A 14,738-nucleotide genomic window follows, 5' to 3' on the forward strand; every position below is an offset into this window, starting at 1 on the left:
TGGGGGCGGTGTGATTTTGCATAGCCCTGACCTTGCGGCGAGAAACAGGCAGAGAATATCACCCAACTACTCTGATTATGTTTAAAACATAATCAGCGCGCCCAGGCAGGATCCTATATGCCTATCAGCCACAAGGCAGACGTATATATGTATTGTGCAGCTAGTGGGGGCAATTGCCTTGATCGCTCCCCATCTGGATCCTCCACTGAGCAGTAGAGTGTTGAGGGTGAGAAGGAGAAGACTGAGGAAGAGCAATACTTGGTAAAGACTATATCTACCAACTATACTGATTGTGTACTGCATGACAAAATAGAGCACACCCCAACCCAAATCATACCCATTTCTGGCGAGTCCATGCCCTTCTCCTGACAAGCCATGCTCATTTCAGGCACCAACTGTCCTGGAAGTATGAGACTGTTAACAGGGAAGAAATCAGCTAGTTAACAACATTGTAATTCCCAACCTTCCAGTGCTCATGGCAAGTTATTTTATGGCCAAATTTTTTTCTTCAGGATTTATAACACTTTTTAGGAAAAAGTGCAAATGTTCAGCCTTTACTAGCTCTGTGAAGCTACATATATATGGGGTCTATTACTGGCTAAAGAGAGAACAATTTTGACAAGTACCGTATTTTTCGCTCCATAAGACGCACTTTTTCCCCCCCAAAAAGTGGGGGGAAAAGTGTGTGCGTCTTATGGAGCGAATACTGCTGGCAAGACGCTACCCTTGAAAAAGTCCCGAATGGGACGAAACTCGTTGGGATACGCCCACTACACGTCATCTGTGACCCGACACGAACGCCGGGAATCCCCACTCTAACACTCAGCCTGCCGGTCAGCTGACCTGTACACGGACTGACGCAGGCACACCCCCGGAACTGCCGCGTGGCTGGAAGAGACTGAGAGCAAACAGCAAGTATCACTATATCCACCTCGTTCCATATCTGATAATAGCGCTGATAACAGAACTACCTACTTGATTACTTATTATCCTCTAGTGTGATCTGGATGGATTTTTTCTACAGCAACACATTATAACGGTTGGATTATTTGGTATAACAGGACACGGGTTCTGTGTGGACTATCACTTAAATATCATTAGACCACACTGGCAACGAACATCATTCTGGTCATTTTGTATTTTCAGCATCAGTTTGTACAATGTGGCTGGAGGTCACTGACAATTAGGAGTCTTAGCTGTTTTTCCACCGGGCTTACACTGTCCCATTGGGGCTATTTAACTAAGACTTTTTGTTTATACCACGATTTAACTAGGTGCGTCTTATCGTCAGGTGCGTCTTATGGAGGGAAAAATACGGAACTTTTTTCCAGTTCTAGGACACAGTAATCATTTTTAAAGAATAACTTCACTGAAAGCAGTGCCCCAGGTAAGTGGGTGGGGTACGAATTTACGGAGGTGGTGTAAACGATAGGCAGTAGGAGGAAGCCAAAAAAACGAAAGTGACTTTTTTGGTTGGAGGTAGTCACTGTCGGTGTTATCAGCACCGTTAAAGTGACTACCACCGAGGTAAGTAAGCTATTGGGTTTGATTTTATCCTTTTAATTTTCAATAAGTCTCTAAGTTTCATGAACATTGAGTGACTAACTGTAACTAAAAGCATAAAAAAAGTAGAAGTTTTTTACTATTTTTTTTTTCAGATGTTAGATAATGCAACCTTTAGTTAATGATACTATTAATTATTAAAAAATGACAAATTATTAAATGTGAGGAGAAAATAAGAACTGAATGCATGTAAACCAAAAAGTTATAACAGTGATTTGAGGTATTATAAAAAAGAAAAAGGAAAAATATATTTAATGGCTTTTTTTATTCACAAAACCATATTTTGGTAAGATATTTTAAAACACAAATGTGTTGATACAGTAAGTACAATTTTTGGCAATCACTTAGATAATTATGTAGCTTTTTCTTGTGGTCACATCCTGTGCTTGCAGTCTAGAAGAAAAAAATACATATATTCAGATGATTATAATTTGTTCTTCCCTTGTCTCAAATTCTTCTCCAAACATACAAAATTGCACTTGATCAGTGAAAGCTAATGGATGAGGTTATCATGAGACATTGCACATTTACATTTTGTTAATGATCCCCATAGATATCTGTAAAAGTCCTTGTTTGATACTTTGAAGAAACCAGACATTCAGAACAGAGAGGACCTGCTATTGTTTCACTTGATATTTTGTGTTGATCTGTGGTAAGAATTCTTACAAAAAATGCATTCTGTCCATGGTGTAAATAAATAAAATGTAAAAAATACCAAAGTGGGGAATACTCCACGGTATGTTCTATTCTAACTTTGGCCAATTTTTTTCAAATTGCATTTGTCATATTCTGAGAAAATGGTTGGATGAGAGGGGAAATCAGAATAAAGGGGACACCACTGTGCCACTTTAAACGTTTTAGTTTTTTTCCTCAAATTTTCTCTGAACCCTGACCTCTGAGAGGTCACGGGATGAAAGATAGATTTGGGTATCATAAGCATAGAGGTGGCACTGGAGGCCAAAGGAGCGAATGAGGACACATAGGGAGGAGGTGTAGAGGGAGAAAAGCAGGGGGCCAAGAACGGAACCTTGAGGAATGCCAACAGGTAAGAGAAGAGGGGGGGGGGATGTAGAGTCATGTGTAGAGACTGAGAAGGAGCAGTTGGTGAGGTAAGAGGAAAACCAGGAGAGGACAGTGTTACAGAGGCCTATAGAACTGAGAGTTTGCAAAAGGAGTGCGTGGTCAATGGTATTGAAGGCAGAAGAGAGGTCAAGAAGGATAAGAAGGCATTAGTGTCTTTTTGATTTAGCGAGGAGGTCATTAGTGATCTTAGCGAGGGCAGTTTCAGTGGAGTGGGCGAAAACCGGATTGGAGCGGGTCAAGGAGTGAGTGAGAAGAGAGAAAAGAGGTGAGACGTTGTAGACAACCCGTTCAAGGCGTTTGGAGGCAAAAGGAAGAAGCCAAATAGGGTGGTAATTAGAGAGAGAGGCAGGATCAAGGGACGGTTTCTTGAGTATGGGGGAGACAAGAGCATGTTTAAAAGAGGAGGGGAAGATTCCAGAAGAGAGGTATAGGTTGTGGAGGGGGGCAAGGTGGGAGCAGGCTTCAAGAGAGAGGGAGCGGAGGAGGTGGGAGGGAATTGGGTCCTGTGGGCAAGTGGAGGGGGATGAGGAAGAGAGAAGGGTATGGAATTTATCTGCAGAAACCGGAGTGAAGAGGGGAGGGGAGAAAGGAGATAGCAGTCACAGAGGAGGGTGGAAAGGGGGACAGAGTGGGCAGGGAGGGGGGAGAGGGTGGGGTAAGAAGGGACTGCTGGGAGATGTCATGACGTATAGACTCAATTTTGGAGGTGAAGCGGGTAGCAAAGTCGACAGCAGAGAGCGTGGGGGGGAGTGGGAAAGGCAGAGGGAGATGGGGAGAGGAAGGAGTTGAAGGTGGCAAAAAGCTGACGGGGGTTGGAGGATTGGAAAGAAATGAGAGCTTTAAAGAAGGATTGTTTAGGGAGTAATAGGGCCGAACTGTAAGAGGCAAGTATGAACTTGAAGTGGAGGAAGTCAGCATGAGTGCGTGACTTTCTACAGAGCTGTTCTGCACTGCGGAAGCATTTTTGAAGATAGCGGGTAAGTTTTGAGTGCCACGGTTGCGGTGGAGACCGACGAAGCTTGATGTTAACAGCTGGGGTGACAGAGTCAAGTGCAGTGGAAAGAGTGCGATTGTAGAAGAAAACAGCCTCATCGGGGGGAGAAAGAGTGGTGATGGGGGGAGAAGAGTGAGCCCAGGGAGGAGGAGAAAGTGGTAGGATCAACTGTGTCAAGATTACGCCTGGTGAGAGTAACGTTGGGGAATGGGGACGTGAGAGGGGTGGAGAGATGCTAAAAGAGAGGAGATGGTGGTCCGAGAGAGGAAAAGGTGAATTAATGAGGTTGGAGACAGCACCAAGGTGTGAAAAAACAGATAAAGGTAGTCGTCACTACGGTGGGAGGGAGAGGAGATCCATTGAGAGAGACCAAGGGAAGAGGAGAGGGAGAGAAGTTTGGAGGCAACAGTATCTGAGGGATTGTCTATAGGGATATTAAAGTCCTCCAAGATGAGGGAGGGAAGGTCAGAGGAGAGAAAGTGAGGGAGCCAAGTGGCAAAGTGATCAAGGAATTGGGAGACAGGCCCGGGAGGTCGGTAGTTAACAGCAACACGGAGGTGGAATAGGCGGATAGAGTGAACCTCAAAGGAGGAAAAAGAGAGGGAGGGTTAAGGGGGAAGAACCCGAAAAGAGCAGCAGGAGGAGAGACGTATGCCGACGCCACCACCTTGCCGGTCCCCAGGTCTGGGTGTGTGGGAGAAGGACAAGGCCCAGAAAGAGAGAGCAACAGGAGAGGTAGTGTCCTCAGGGGATAGCCAGGTTTCAGTGATGGCAAGCAGGCATTCCAGAGACCACAGGATAGAGGAAGAGAGGGTAAAGGAGAGATGTGGATGAGATTGTTGGAGTTGCTCGACTGCAAGGGTGGGTATGATATGGAGCAAGGGGCATGACAGGGAGAGAGGGTTGGAATTGGATGAGAAGCAGAAATAAGAGGGGATTTGTCAGCAGACAGAGATGAGGGGCAGGGGAGCAAGAGGTGGGGGAGGAGTGGAGATGGGGCAGATAAGGGGGTTTATGAATGGGAGAGGCAGAAGTTAGGAGTGACGTGATGGAATAGATTACCTGGGGGAAAAGAAAGGGTAGGAGCAGACTGACGCAGAGAGAAGAGCAGCGAAGGAGACAAGAGGGAAAGGGTGTGAGTGGGGAAAAAGAGGAGAGAGGGAAAGATGGTGGAGGGTTTAATGAGTCAGATCAGGGACACAAAGGCACAGAAGAGATGAGAGAAGTGAAATAGGGAGGGAGGAGGAGGAAGAATATGGAAAGGCTGGACAAGGGAAGCAGGGGATAGAGGGAGAGGACAGAAGTGAGAGAGGAGCAAATCATGATAAAGCTAGAGAAGGTGTGGAATAGACAGTTGAAAGTAATACAGAAAGCAAGGATGATAAGGGCTAACAAGTGAAGTGAGGACATGATGAGAGTAGGAAAGGTGAGTGACGCGAGAGAGTGCAGTAGTAGAAGGAGAGAAAAGAGGAGAAAAAGATGTAAAGTATGAGCCAAGGAATAGCAAGCAGTAAGGACAGTAGAGATACCAGATGGGTGTGTTAAGATAAACAGTTATATTAGACAGTAACATTAGGCATGATTGGAAGGCAATAGTATAACATAAGGCATAATACAGGGTGCACTGAGCGGGTAATTTAATTTAAGTCCACAAGACAAGAGGTAGCCAGTTAAAAATTCAAGCTAAGTGGAGCAACAGTGTGGTTAAAAGGTGGGAATACACGCAGCATAAGTGGAATCAGCAAGTCCTATTAAAACTGCAGCAGCCAAAAATAAGAGTAAGAAACAGATCAGCAGGGAGTGTCCAGACAGTTGATAATGCAGGTAGTGGAGGATATCAGAGCTCACGGCTGATTGTGGAATGTTGTCCTCATGTAGCAATGTTTGCAGGTAGAAGGTTCCCCTCCTGTTCTCCTCTTGTATATCTCTTACTATACTAACTAAATTTGTTAATACACTTGTAAAAATCCTCACTTAGAAGAATCCTCGCTAGCTAACATCTAAATGAAGCGAATGTATTAACTTTTCTGCATATGGTGATTTCAAAATCACATAATTATATTTTAAAAGACACAATCATTTGTGTGTGTGTGTGTGTGTGTGTGTGTATGTGTGTGTGTGTGTTATCTTAGATATATAAATTAGTTTAGAATCCATTTTGTAATTAGGATATCAACACTTTGATATTCATTCAATATTTATTCCATTATACTCAATATGTTATTTTTATTTTTTTAGTAAGAAAACATTCTTTCAATTTTGTTGTCAGACTTGTTTAGTCAGGTGCTAGTAGTTTTTAAATTTTCTTTTTAATATAGCCCTGTAATGCCAATTGAGACTGTTTACAGTAATGGCAGCAGCAGTGAAACAGCAACTAGGAGACTTATACAAGTCAGTAGGCAATATACAGAATGTAATTAGAATTTAAGCTCCCTAATGAGCAGGGTCCTTCATACCCTCTGTTTTCATGTATGTGTTTATTTTGTCTACCTTGTATGTGGAGCACTGTGGTGCCTAACAAATTTACAATGATGAGGATAATAATAATAATAATAATAATAATAATAATAATAATAATATACAGCTAAGAGAGAATGAGGAGTAAACAGAAAATGTATTTGAACAGAAGGAAATACTGAGTTTTTGAAAAACCTACCTTGCAAATTAAGGCTGGTGGCGTTTTATTTCCCGAGCCATCCTACACAACTCACAAAATCCGCAGAAACACATCAAAAGACCATCATTACATATGGTACCCTGAAAAAAGGGAGAGTATTAGTAAGATCATTCTGGTCTTAAGTAGCCATTGGGGATTATTATGAACACATCCACAGGCATATTATCTAAAACTGTGTTTCTTAAACCCATTCCTCAGGACCCATAACAGTGCAGGTTTTCCATATCTCCTTGCTTTAGCACAGGTGTATTCATTACTGGATGACATATTGTAACAGATCCACAGGTGGTATAATTATTTCCCTTGTCACCTGGAAAACATGCAGTGGTAGGGGTCCTGAGGAAGGGGTTTGAGAAACACTAATCTAAAATACATCAACAGATCTATGAAGTAATAATTGGAACAAAGCAACGCTGTACAGGTATCTAAAGAGTTTCAGAAACTATAAAGGAGAGCTGTCAAGTTAGTGTTAAGATAACCTTCCAGTCCAGTATTATGTTTTAAAATGGATGTTATTGAAGGAATGCAGAGGCAACAACTCATTATAGCAAAGATGCTATAAACTCTTATTTAATTTAAGGATATCCTTAATGCCGTTTTAAGGTCTCCTTAACACTAAGAGGTTATGTTCTAAGTTAAGTAAGGTCCCTTTTTAACTGCATATAAAGTGCATCAGCTTTCCGTAAAACTTAAGATACCTGTCTCTAGTAGTATTTCTTCCTCTAATTTATACAGTTTATTTTTTATTGATCACTTGGGGCCTGATTCAAAATAGAACGTGCGTTTGAAAAAATTGCACACAAGTATATGCGAACGTTCGCTGTATTATGTTAACTTGAATAACCTATCAGCAGGAACGACTATGTTTTTTTTATTTTCTACAGCATGCTTGGCAAATACTAAACTATGGCTGAGTGACCTACTAAGATCTCAATAAGCATCTGCGAATCATTCACAACCCTCTAATTACAAGCGGTTCACTAGAACGGGTGTTTGTCATTATTATAATTCACTATTTACTCCTACACCTGACCACCCGCAAATAAAACTGCTTTTTCAGCCTTCAACTATGTCTCAGTCTGTATTTGTATGCAATTGGTTGAACATGCCCTTACTGCATATTGCCTACCTTAAAAAAAATATTAAATCAAGTTTAGAAGTATGACTTAAATGAATAATATTGGACTCCTGGCTAGGATCGAGACAAATAGATTGTTGAATCGATTTAGCAACTTTTTGTTATTAAATTGTATTACAACACTTCATTGTATGTGACTGGCCATTGGTACTATTTATACGAGACATTTATTGAACACCGTAATGAACCGCTGAAGAAATAAACCCGATAAAACGGGGCAGTGGCACGAGGGTGTCCTTGGAGTCATCTTTCTATGGTCAGTGAGAACCAGACGATATTCTGAAAACTATATAGTTAGAGATGTGCACCTATTGTCTATCGGTTTATTTGAACATCCTAAGAGACACAGATCTGGTTTACTATCATAAACTATGATTGAGAGGGCTGTATCATTCTGGAATAACTTGAATTATATACATGTATTATTTTCGCTACTTGGAACACTGAAGTAACTCTAATATTTCCAGGAGGTAGACGGTACAGATCTTTACTAATCTTCTCTTATCTTTTACAGTTCTATGAAATAGCAGGATGTTTGTTGTAATTAAACAACTTCCTCCTCATTTCTCAAACATTTTGACATGTTCCCCTCAAACTGACTGTTACAGTTATGTTATTACATCACTATAATATGTGTAAACCTTCATTAATGCATTCAGATCAGAATAACAGAATGAATCTGCATATGATGTTATAAAAGCGTATTTATCATGCAACTGTAAAAATCTAAAATAAAAAAGTACCATTGAAGTAAGCATTCCCTTCAAACTAATTTCTTTCTGACCAATGTCAACTAGAACTCATGGGTTGACTACAATCTGTACCCTTTTTGTTACAGCTTTCCTAATCTAACTGTAGAAAGCCCCAGCATTACAAGCTATTATTGGCTAGGTACAGAAGGCTAATGTATTATGTGAAATAAAATTTATGGGATAGTTTACCTCTGTGTTTCTTTTGCATTATGATATTTTTATATACATGTTTTATTTACACGTTAATGACATTCCTGTTTACACGCATTTTAATTGTGCTTTCACAAAAAAGCATTTGACAAATTTTACAAGATTTATACAAATTGTATATTTTTATGCTGCTAAATGGGATGTTACATTTATTATGACTCGTTTCTAACGTTTAGACATCCATTCATTACAATTAACCTCATGTCAACATAGCACAGGTTGTCAACTAGGTTTTTCCATGTTACTAAGCAAGCTCTATTTACTAAATCAGGTTCTAACTTTTTTTTAGTTTAGTTCTGCTTATATATTTTGCTACATATGACAATGTTTTATATAGATATTGTATATACTTTACAGTTGATATTTTTTATAATGCTTTAGCTGTTAATACACTAGAACATATACATGGTAGAAACCTAATGATGGAAAGTGATCTGTTTTGCTAAATTTACAAACCATGAAGTTCCATTCAGAACCGATTTCCATTTGTTATACATAACTTATAGACTACTACATCTCTCAGTTTACATTTACAATGGAAATCTCCTATTGCAATTGGGATTTTGTGAAGTGTTTCACTCCATGCGGTGGAGCTGTATGAATACTCACTCTAATGCCATATGAAAGGCGCATGTGTGTGCGCATTGCAGTCATCCCACCTGGAACAAGGGGTAAAAGACAGGGTTCCCCATATTTGTCAGCCACATAGCACCCTAGGCATGTTGGACAGCAAAGTCCAAAAAGACCTGTAATTGCAAAAACACATTTTATTGTAAATTATATGACTGATCTGTATTCTATTTTTAACAACATCAATAAAACTGTTCTATAATTGTAACATTTAGTGTACACAGGCAGTTTACACTAAATATTATACTAATGATAGGATTTCAACTATTAGGTCTCATTGTTGTATGAATTTGAATAGAAAATCTATTAATTTCTGGCACACTGAGGGCTAAGGAGTATAATTGCAAAATATTGATTGTATCCACTGCTGAAAAGACTTAAGAACATTTGCTAACTGAACTCAGATTGCTTATAAGAATCATATAAAGCAGTTTCTAGATCCTGCATTCAGTATTAAACCTGTAACATGGGTCATTTCAACAAGTAGACAATGATCTAATCCTATTTTTATCAACTTGTTTTTCAACTTGAATTATCTGTGCTGCACTAAATAGATGATGTTACACAAGAGAGGAAACTAATGCATCAATTGCAGGGTAAATCCATAACAGAGCACTTACAGATGCCACAGTCCTCACAGCAGTCACATAGGTTGGTGCTCCACTCTCCAGTTGGAGACGTACCTCCAGACGGAGCATATCCAGGTTGCTGGGTGACCACAGACATAGTATCTACAATAAACAATCAGCTGTGAGTTACAATACTGTCCCTCTAAAATCCAAAGCAACATTTACAATCTAGGAGCAGTTTAAAATAAGCGAGAGAAGTGTAGTACCTACTTTTTTCCAAGGCTCGTGTCTCTAAGTGTGGTATTGTGACATGAACTACTTGATAAAGCCTAAAAAAGGAGAAGTAATGTGATGACAAAAGTGCATCAGAACAAACATTTGTGTACATTAACATCATTTCTCAATATTCAACAGTCCAGCTCTTGACAAATCAGGTTTACACCCTGGGTAGATTTAATAAAGCATCTAAAAAGCAAAGTGGAGCTGTTTCCTATAGCAACCAATCAGATTCTAGCCATCATTTTCTAGAATGGACTAAATAAATAACTAGAATCTGGTTGCTATGGGCAACACCTCCACTTTTCCTCTTTAGAAGCTTTAGTAAATCTTCCCTCCTGTCTCCAATTTCTATTCATTTTCTATACTGTAAAGTAGAGAGTATGGTCTTCTACTGTGTCACAAACTGTTTTGGAGCACATTGGCCAGGTGATCAAAAAACATTTGCTCTGTGATAGCCTAGATAAAAACCAAACCAGAAGGGTGAAATAAAATATGTTTGTCTGATATTTTATTTCATTGAAAAAGTTGTAATGAAATATGGCTCTGATACAGGAGAGCAGTTGTAATAGCTTATATTACACACCTGGGGATGAAAGAGAAAGATGGTTAGGTCCAAATAAAGGGAAGATGACTGAACTGGGTTGTTTAACTGTGCTGTTTTCTAGCCACGTACTGCATCTCCTGTTTTCTTTCCAATGTCACATCTCTATCCTTCTTACAGTAGTAAATCAATTGTCTGCAGGAATGCGTTATGATGGCCCCACAAGGGCCCAAGTGACAGGGTCATTATCCAATTTGATCACACACATAGACAAGATCTAGCTATTTGGCGTAGGGGCCAGGCCACCTGGTCTCTACTGTTCTCAGTGGGGCTTTTTAATGTGGTCAGAAGATAACATAACATATAGGACAATAGCTCTTATCTTCCAACTACATTTACCAACAAGCCTGATAATGATCCAACTCTCATTATTGGTCATTGCTTGTTTTGGGCAACACACACTGCAATATCAAGCCAGTTGCCCCATAGCATTGTCAGTATTGTAGCGTGTGTGGCCAGCCTTAAAGCTTAGTCTTAAACCCTCTTCTGTTCTCTCTGTAGACTGAGGGTACATATCAGCTATTCTGAGTAAACATTTACCTTTTTCAAACACAGATGTCACTCAAATTCTGTCTTCTGGTGTTGTCTTATTAAATCAAAGGGGTTATCTACTTATTGGCAAGGCTTTGTTAAGTGTAGGCATCTTTTAGGGCCAGCTAAACCAAGATCTAACAAGTGCCAGCTTCTTTGTCTGATGGACACATAACTGTCACTCAGAGTTGTTCAGGCACTTTCAATGTTGGATGTCATTTGCTTCACTTGCAGTGTCAAGTTGACAATTGTTCCGTTGTCTCACATCATTCTTGTCTAAATAGTAAATGTTTTACATCACGTCTGTTCTTCATAGTATAATTGCTATTTCTCATACATTTTAAAATATTTCCACTTATCCACTACCCTTGCTGTGAAGTAGTTTTTCAACTGAGCCTACTTCCGTCCAGTTTCAGTGCATGTCCTCGTGTTCTAATATTTCTCCTCCTTTAAAGAATATTTCCCTCTTTAAAACAATTGATATAAAGTTTCTATCATGTCCCCCCTTTCTCTTCTCTGCTCCAAACTATACATATTAAGATATTTTAGTCTTTCCGGGTAAGTTTTGTGCTGTAGGCCATGCACCATTTTAGCTGCCCTGCTTTGTACAGACTCTAATGTATTTATATCCTTCTGGAGATATGGCCTCCAGAACTGAACAGTATTCTAGATGAGGCTGTACCAATGCCCTATACCATGGCATTATTACTTCTTTCTTTCTGCTACGGATTCCTCTATGCAACCAAGCATCTGACTTGCCTTTCTCGTTGCTTTGTTATATTGCTTATCTGCCTTTAAGTTACCTGAAACAGTGAGTCCTTGATCCCTTTCCTCCTCAGTAGGTTCCATTATAGTGCTGTTAATACTATATTTAGCCTTTGGGTTTTTGATAGTGCATGATTTAGCATTTTTGGCATTGAACTGTAATTGACCATTCCTTTAATCTACTTAGATCATCAGTCATTTGTTTTACCCCTGCTGGTGTGTCTACCCTCTTGAACATCTTTGTGTCATCTGCAAAAAGGAATACTTTCCCTTCAATACCATTTACAATGTCACAAATAAAGATATTTAAAAGCACTGATACTAGTACAAATCCCTGGGGTTCTCCACTGGTAACCTTTCCCTCCTGTGAATGCATTCCATTTGCTACAACTCTTGAGATATATTGGATGTATCTTATCTGGCCCCATTGATTTATCCACTTTCAGATGTCTGTTAGAACTTTGTAAATGTACTTGTATCTACCTCCTTTTCATGAATTTACTTGCAACTTAAGTCATAATTGCATACAGCCCTGCCCTGTTCCGCACGGACTCAACTCTCTAGAGCAGGCCTGTCCAACCTGCAGCCCTCTAGGTGTTGTAAAACTACAAGCCCAGCATGCTTTGCCGGTAGACAACCAGTTGATAACTGGAAGGGCATGCTGGGACTTGTAGTTTCACAACATCTGGAGGGTCGGCAGGTTGGACAGGCCTGCTCTAGAGAATCAAGCCCGCAAAAATAGCCCCCCCCAGCAAAAAATAAAGCCCAGTGCTGTCAGAGGTTATTTGGGTAATAAATGGTTAAAAGTTAGAAAAATTGAGAACTATACTCAACGTTAATTTCCTTTCCTTGAGATACTGGCAGCCCTTATAATAGGTTAATACCCTGATCAGCTAGTGTAGACAGGAAGAATTTTGCCCCACCTGGTCCCTATATAAGGCAGATCCTCCTCTTCCTCAGTATCTTTCGTAACTTCGCAAGCCATCCTATAATATATTAGAACAAGGGTTGGAAAATATTGGGCTGCCATGGAGTATCTCAAGTAAAGGAAATTAACGACCAGTATAATTCTCAATTTCCCTTTCCCTACTCCATGGCAGCCCTTACAAAGGGATATACCAAAGCAGTACAATAGTCGGGAGGGCAATAAATAAAAAAAATCAACACCTTAATACGGTTAAAACATAAAAATTTATTTACAGCGCTTGCTGGAGCATCTTTCTCCCAAACGGTGTCTCCTTAGAGACTGAAACGTCAAGAAGATAATGCTTAGAAAAAGTGTGCATCAACGACCATCCGCCTGCCTTACAGATGTCGGTTGCAGATGCATGGGTTCTATGTGCCCAGGAGGTCGCTACCGCCCTAGTTGAATGCACCTTCAGTATCCTAGGTACTTCACATCCTTTCCCCCTGTAGGCCCGTGCATTCACTTCTCTGATCCACTTCGCCAATGTGGGTTTGGATGGGGCATGTCCTTTGCGGGGACCTTCAGGAAATACAAATAGTTGCCTTGTCTTCCTAAGACTTTCCATCTTGACAATGTAAGTAGATATAGCTCTCACCACATCTAGAGTATGGAGACGTGTTTCGTCACTATTCGTGGGATGAGGGTAGAGAGTTGGTAGAATAAATTCCTGATTGATGTGGAAGGAAGATACAACCTTGGGTAGATAATCCGTATTCGTCCTCAAAATTACTTTTATCTTCATAGATATTCAGAAAGGGCTCTTCACGCCATAACGCATGTATGTCCCCTATTCAATGAGCTGAAGTGATTGTCACAGAAAGAGCACATCCAGAGTGAGTCACCTGGGAGATATCAATTGCAATGGTTCAAAGTGATAAGCTGTTAAGGCGTCCAAGACGATATTAAGATCCCAAGGGGCTAAGAATGGTTTCAGTCTCGGTCGTAACCTCTTTGGTGCTTGAAAAAACTGGACGAGACGCTGAGATGACCGCTTGACATCAAGAAGGATGCTAAGAGCAGATACTTGCACCTTTAATGTAGAGGGTGCTAGTCCTTTAACAAAACCATCTTTGAGAAACTCTAACACATCCGGCACACATGGGATCCTTCACCATGTCCCCTGCCCAACAAATGAATTTTTTCCAAATTCTGTGATAAATTAGAGGAATTATTTTTCCTGGCCTGAATTAGCGTGTCTATTACCTTGTCTGAAACACCTTTGGATTTCAGTAATTGCCACTCAGTCTCCATGTCAATAAACCAAGAGAGTCTGGATTTGGACGCAGAACCGGACCCTGATGTACAAGGTCTAGCCTGACCGGCAATGGCCATGGATGTTCAGCAACATTCTCCGTGCTGCAGCGAACCAAGGGTGCCGTGGCCACGCTGGGAGGACTACTATCACCTCCACCTTCTCTTTCCTTATCTTTGAGTACCTGAGGGATGACTGGAAAGAGAGAAAACACGTAACCCAGCTTGAAGCTCCAGTGCATTGAAAGGGCATATTTCCCTAAGGTCCAGTTGTCTGTGATGGGAGTAGAAGAGGGGTACCTTGGCAGTATTCTGTGGCCTTCAGGTCTATCTCTGGTTTTCCAAATCTGCACTGTATAAGTTGAAAGACCTCTCGTGCAGCTCCCATTCTCCTGGGTGGACTTAGTGTCTGCTTATTTAGTCCGCCACTACGTTGTCTTTGCCCGCTACGTGAAGGGCTGAGAGAGATCTCAGGTTCGTCTCTGCACATGCCTTTAATGTGGTTATTTCGGCCAACATTGCCCTGCTCTTGGTACCACCTTGCTTGTTTATAAGGGCTACCACAGTCCTGTTGTCTGAGAACACTCGTAGATGCTTGGTTTGTAGATAGGGCTAGAAGTACTGGGCCACATGCCAGACCGCTCTCACCTCCAAGATGTTTTACCTGGAGAAATCTCTCTTCGTCTCGCCAAGTGCCTTGTGTAACCATCGCCTGCATGTGAGCACCC

General features: G+C 40.8%; 1 long non-coding RNA gene across 1 annotated transcript; it reads right to left on the reverse strand.

Moving 5' to 3' along the window:
* Nucleotides 1–1,809: 1,809 nt before the first annotated feature.
* LOC142140291 (uncharacterized) lies at nt 1,810–9,899 on the reverse strand. The gene is made up of 5 exons (XR_012688378.1): nt 9,883–9,899; nt 9,668–9,778; nt 9,027–9,163; nt 6,297–6,397; nt 1,810–1,956 (listed from the first exon to the last, which is right to left on the reverse strand). It is a non-coding gene; the product is annotated as an uncharacterized LOC142140291 (long non-coding RNA).
* Nucleotides 9,900–14,738: the final 4,839 nt, after the last annotated feature.

The sequence above is a fragment of the Mixophyes fleayi genome, chromosome 2, assembly GCF_038048845.1.
Source record: "Mixophyes fleayi isolate aMixFle1 chromosome 2, aMixFle1.hap1, whole genome shotgun sequence".
Taxonomy (NCBI): Eukaryota; Metazoa; Chordata; class Amphibia; order Anura; family Limnodynastidae; genus Mixophyes; species Mixophyes fleayi.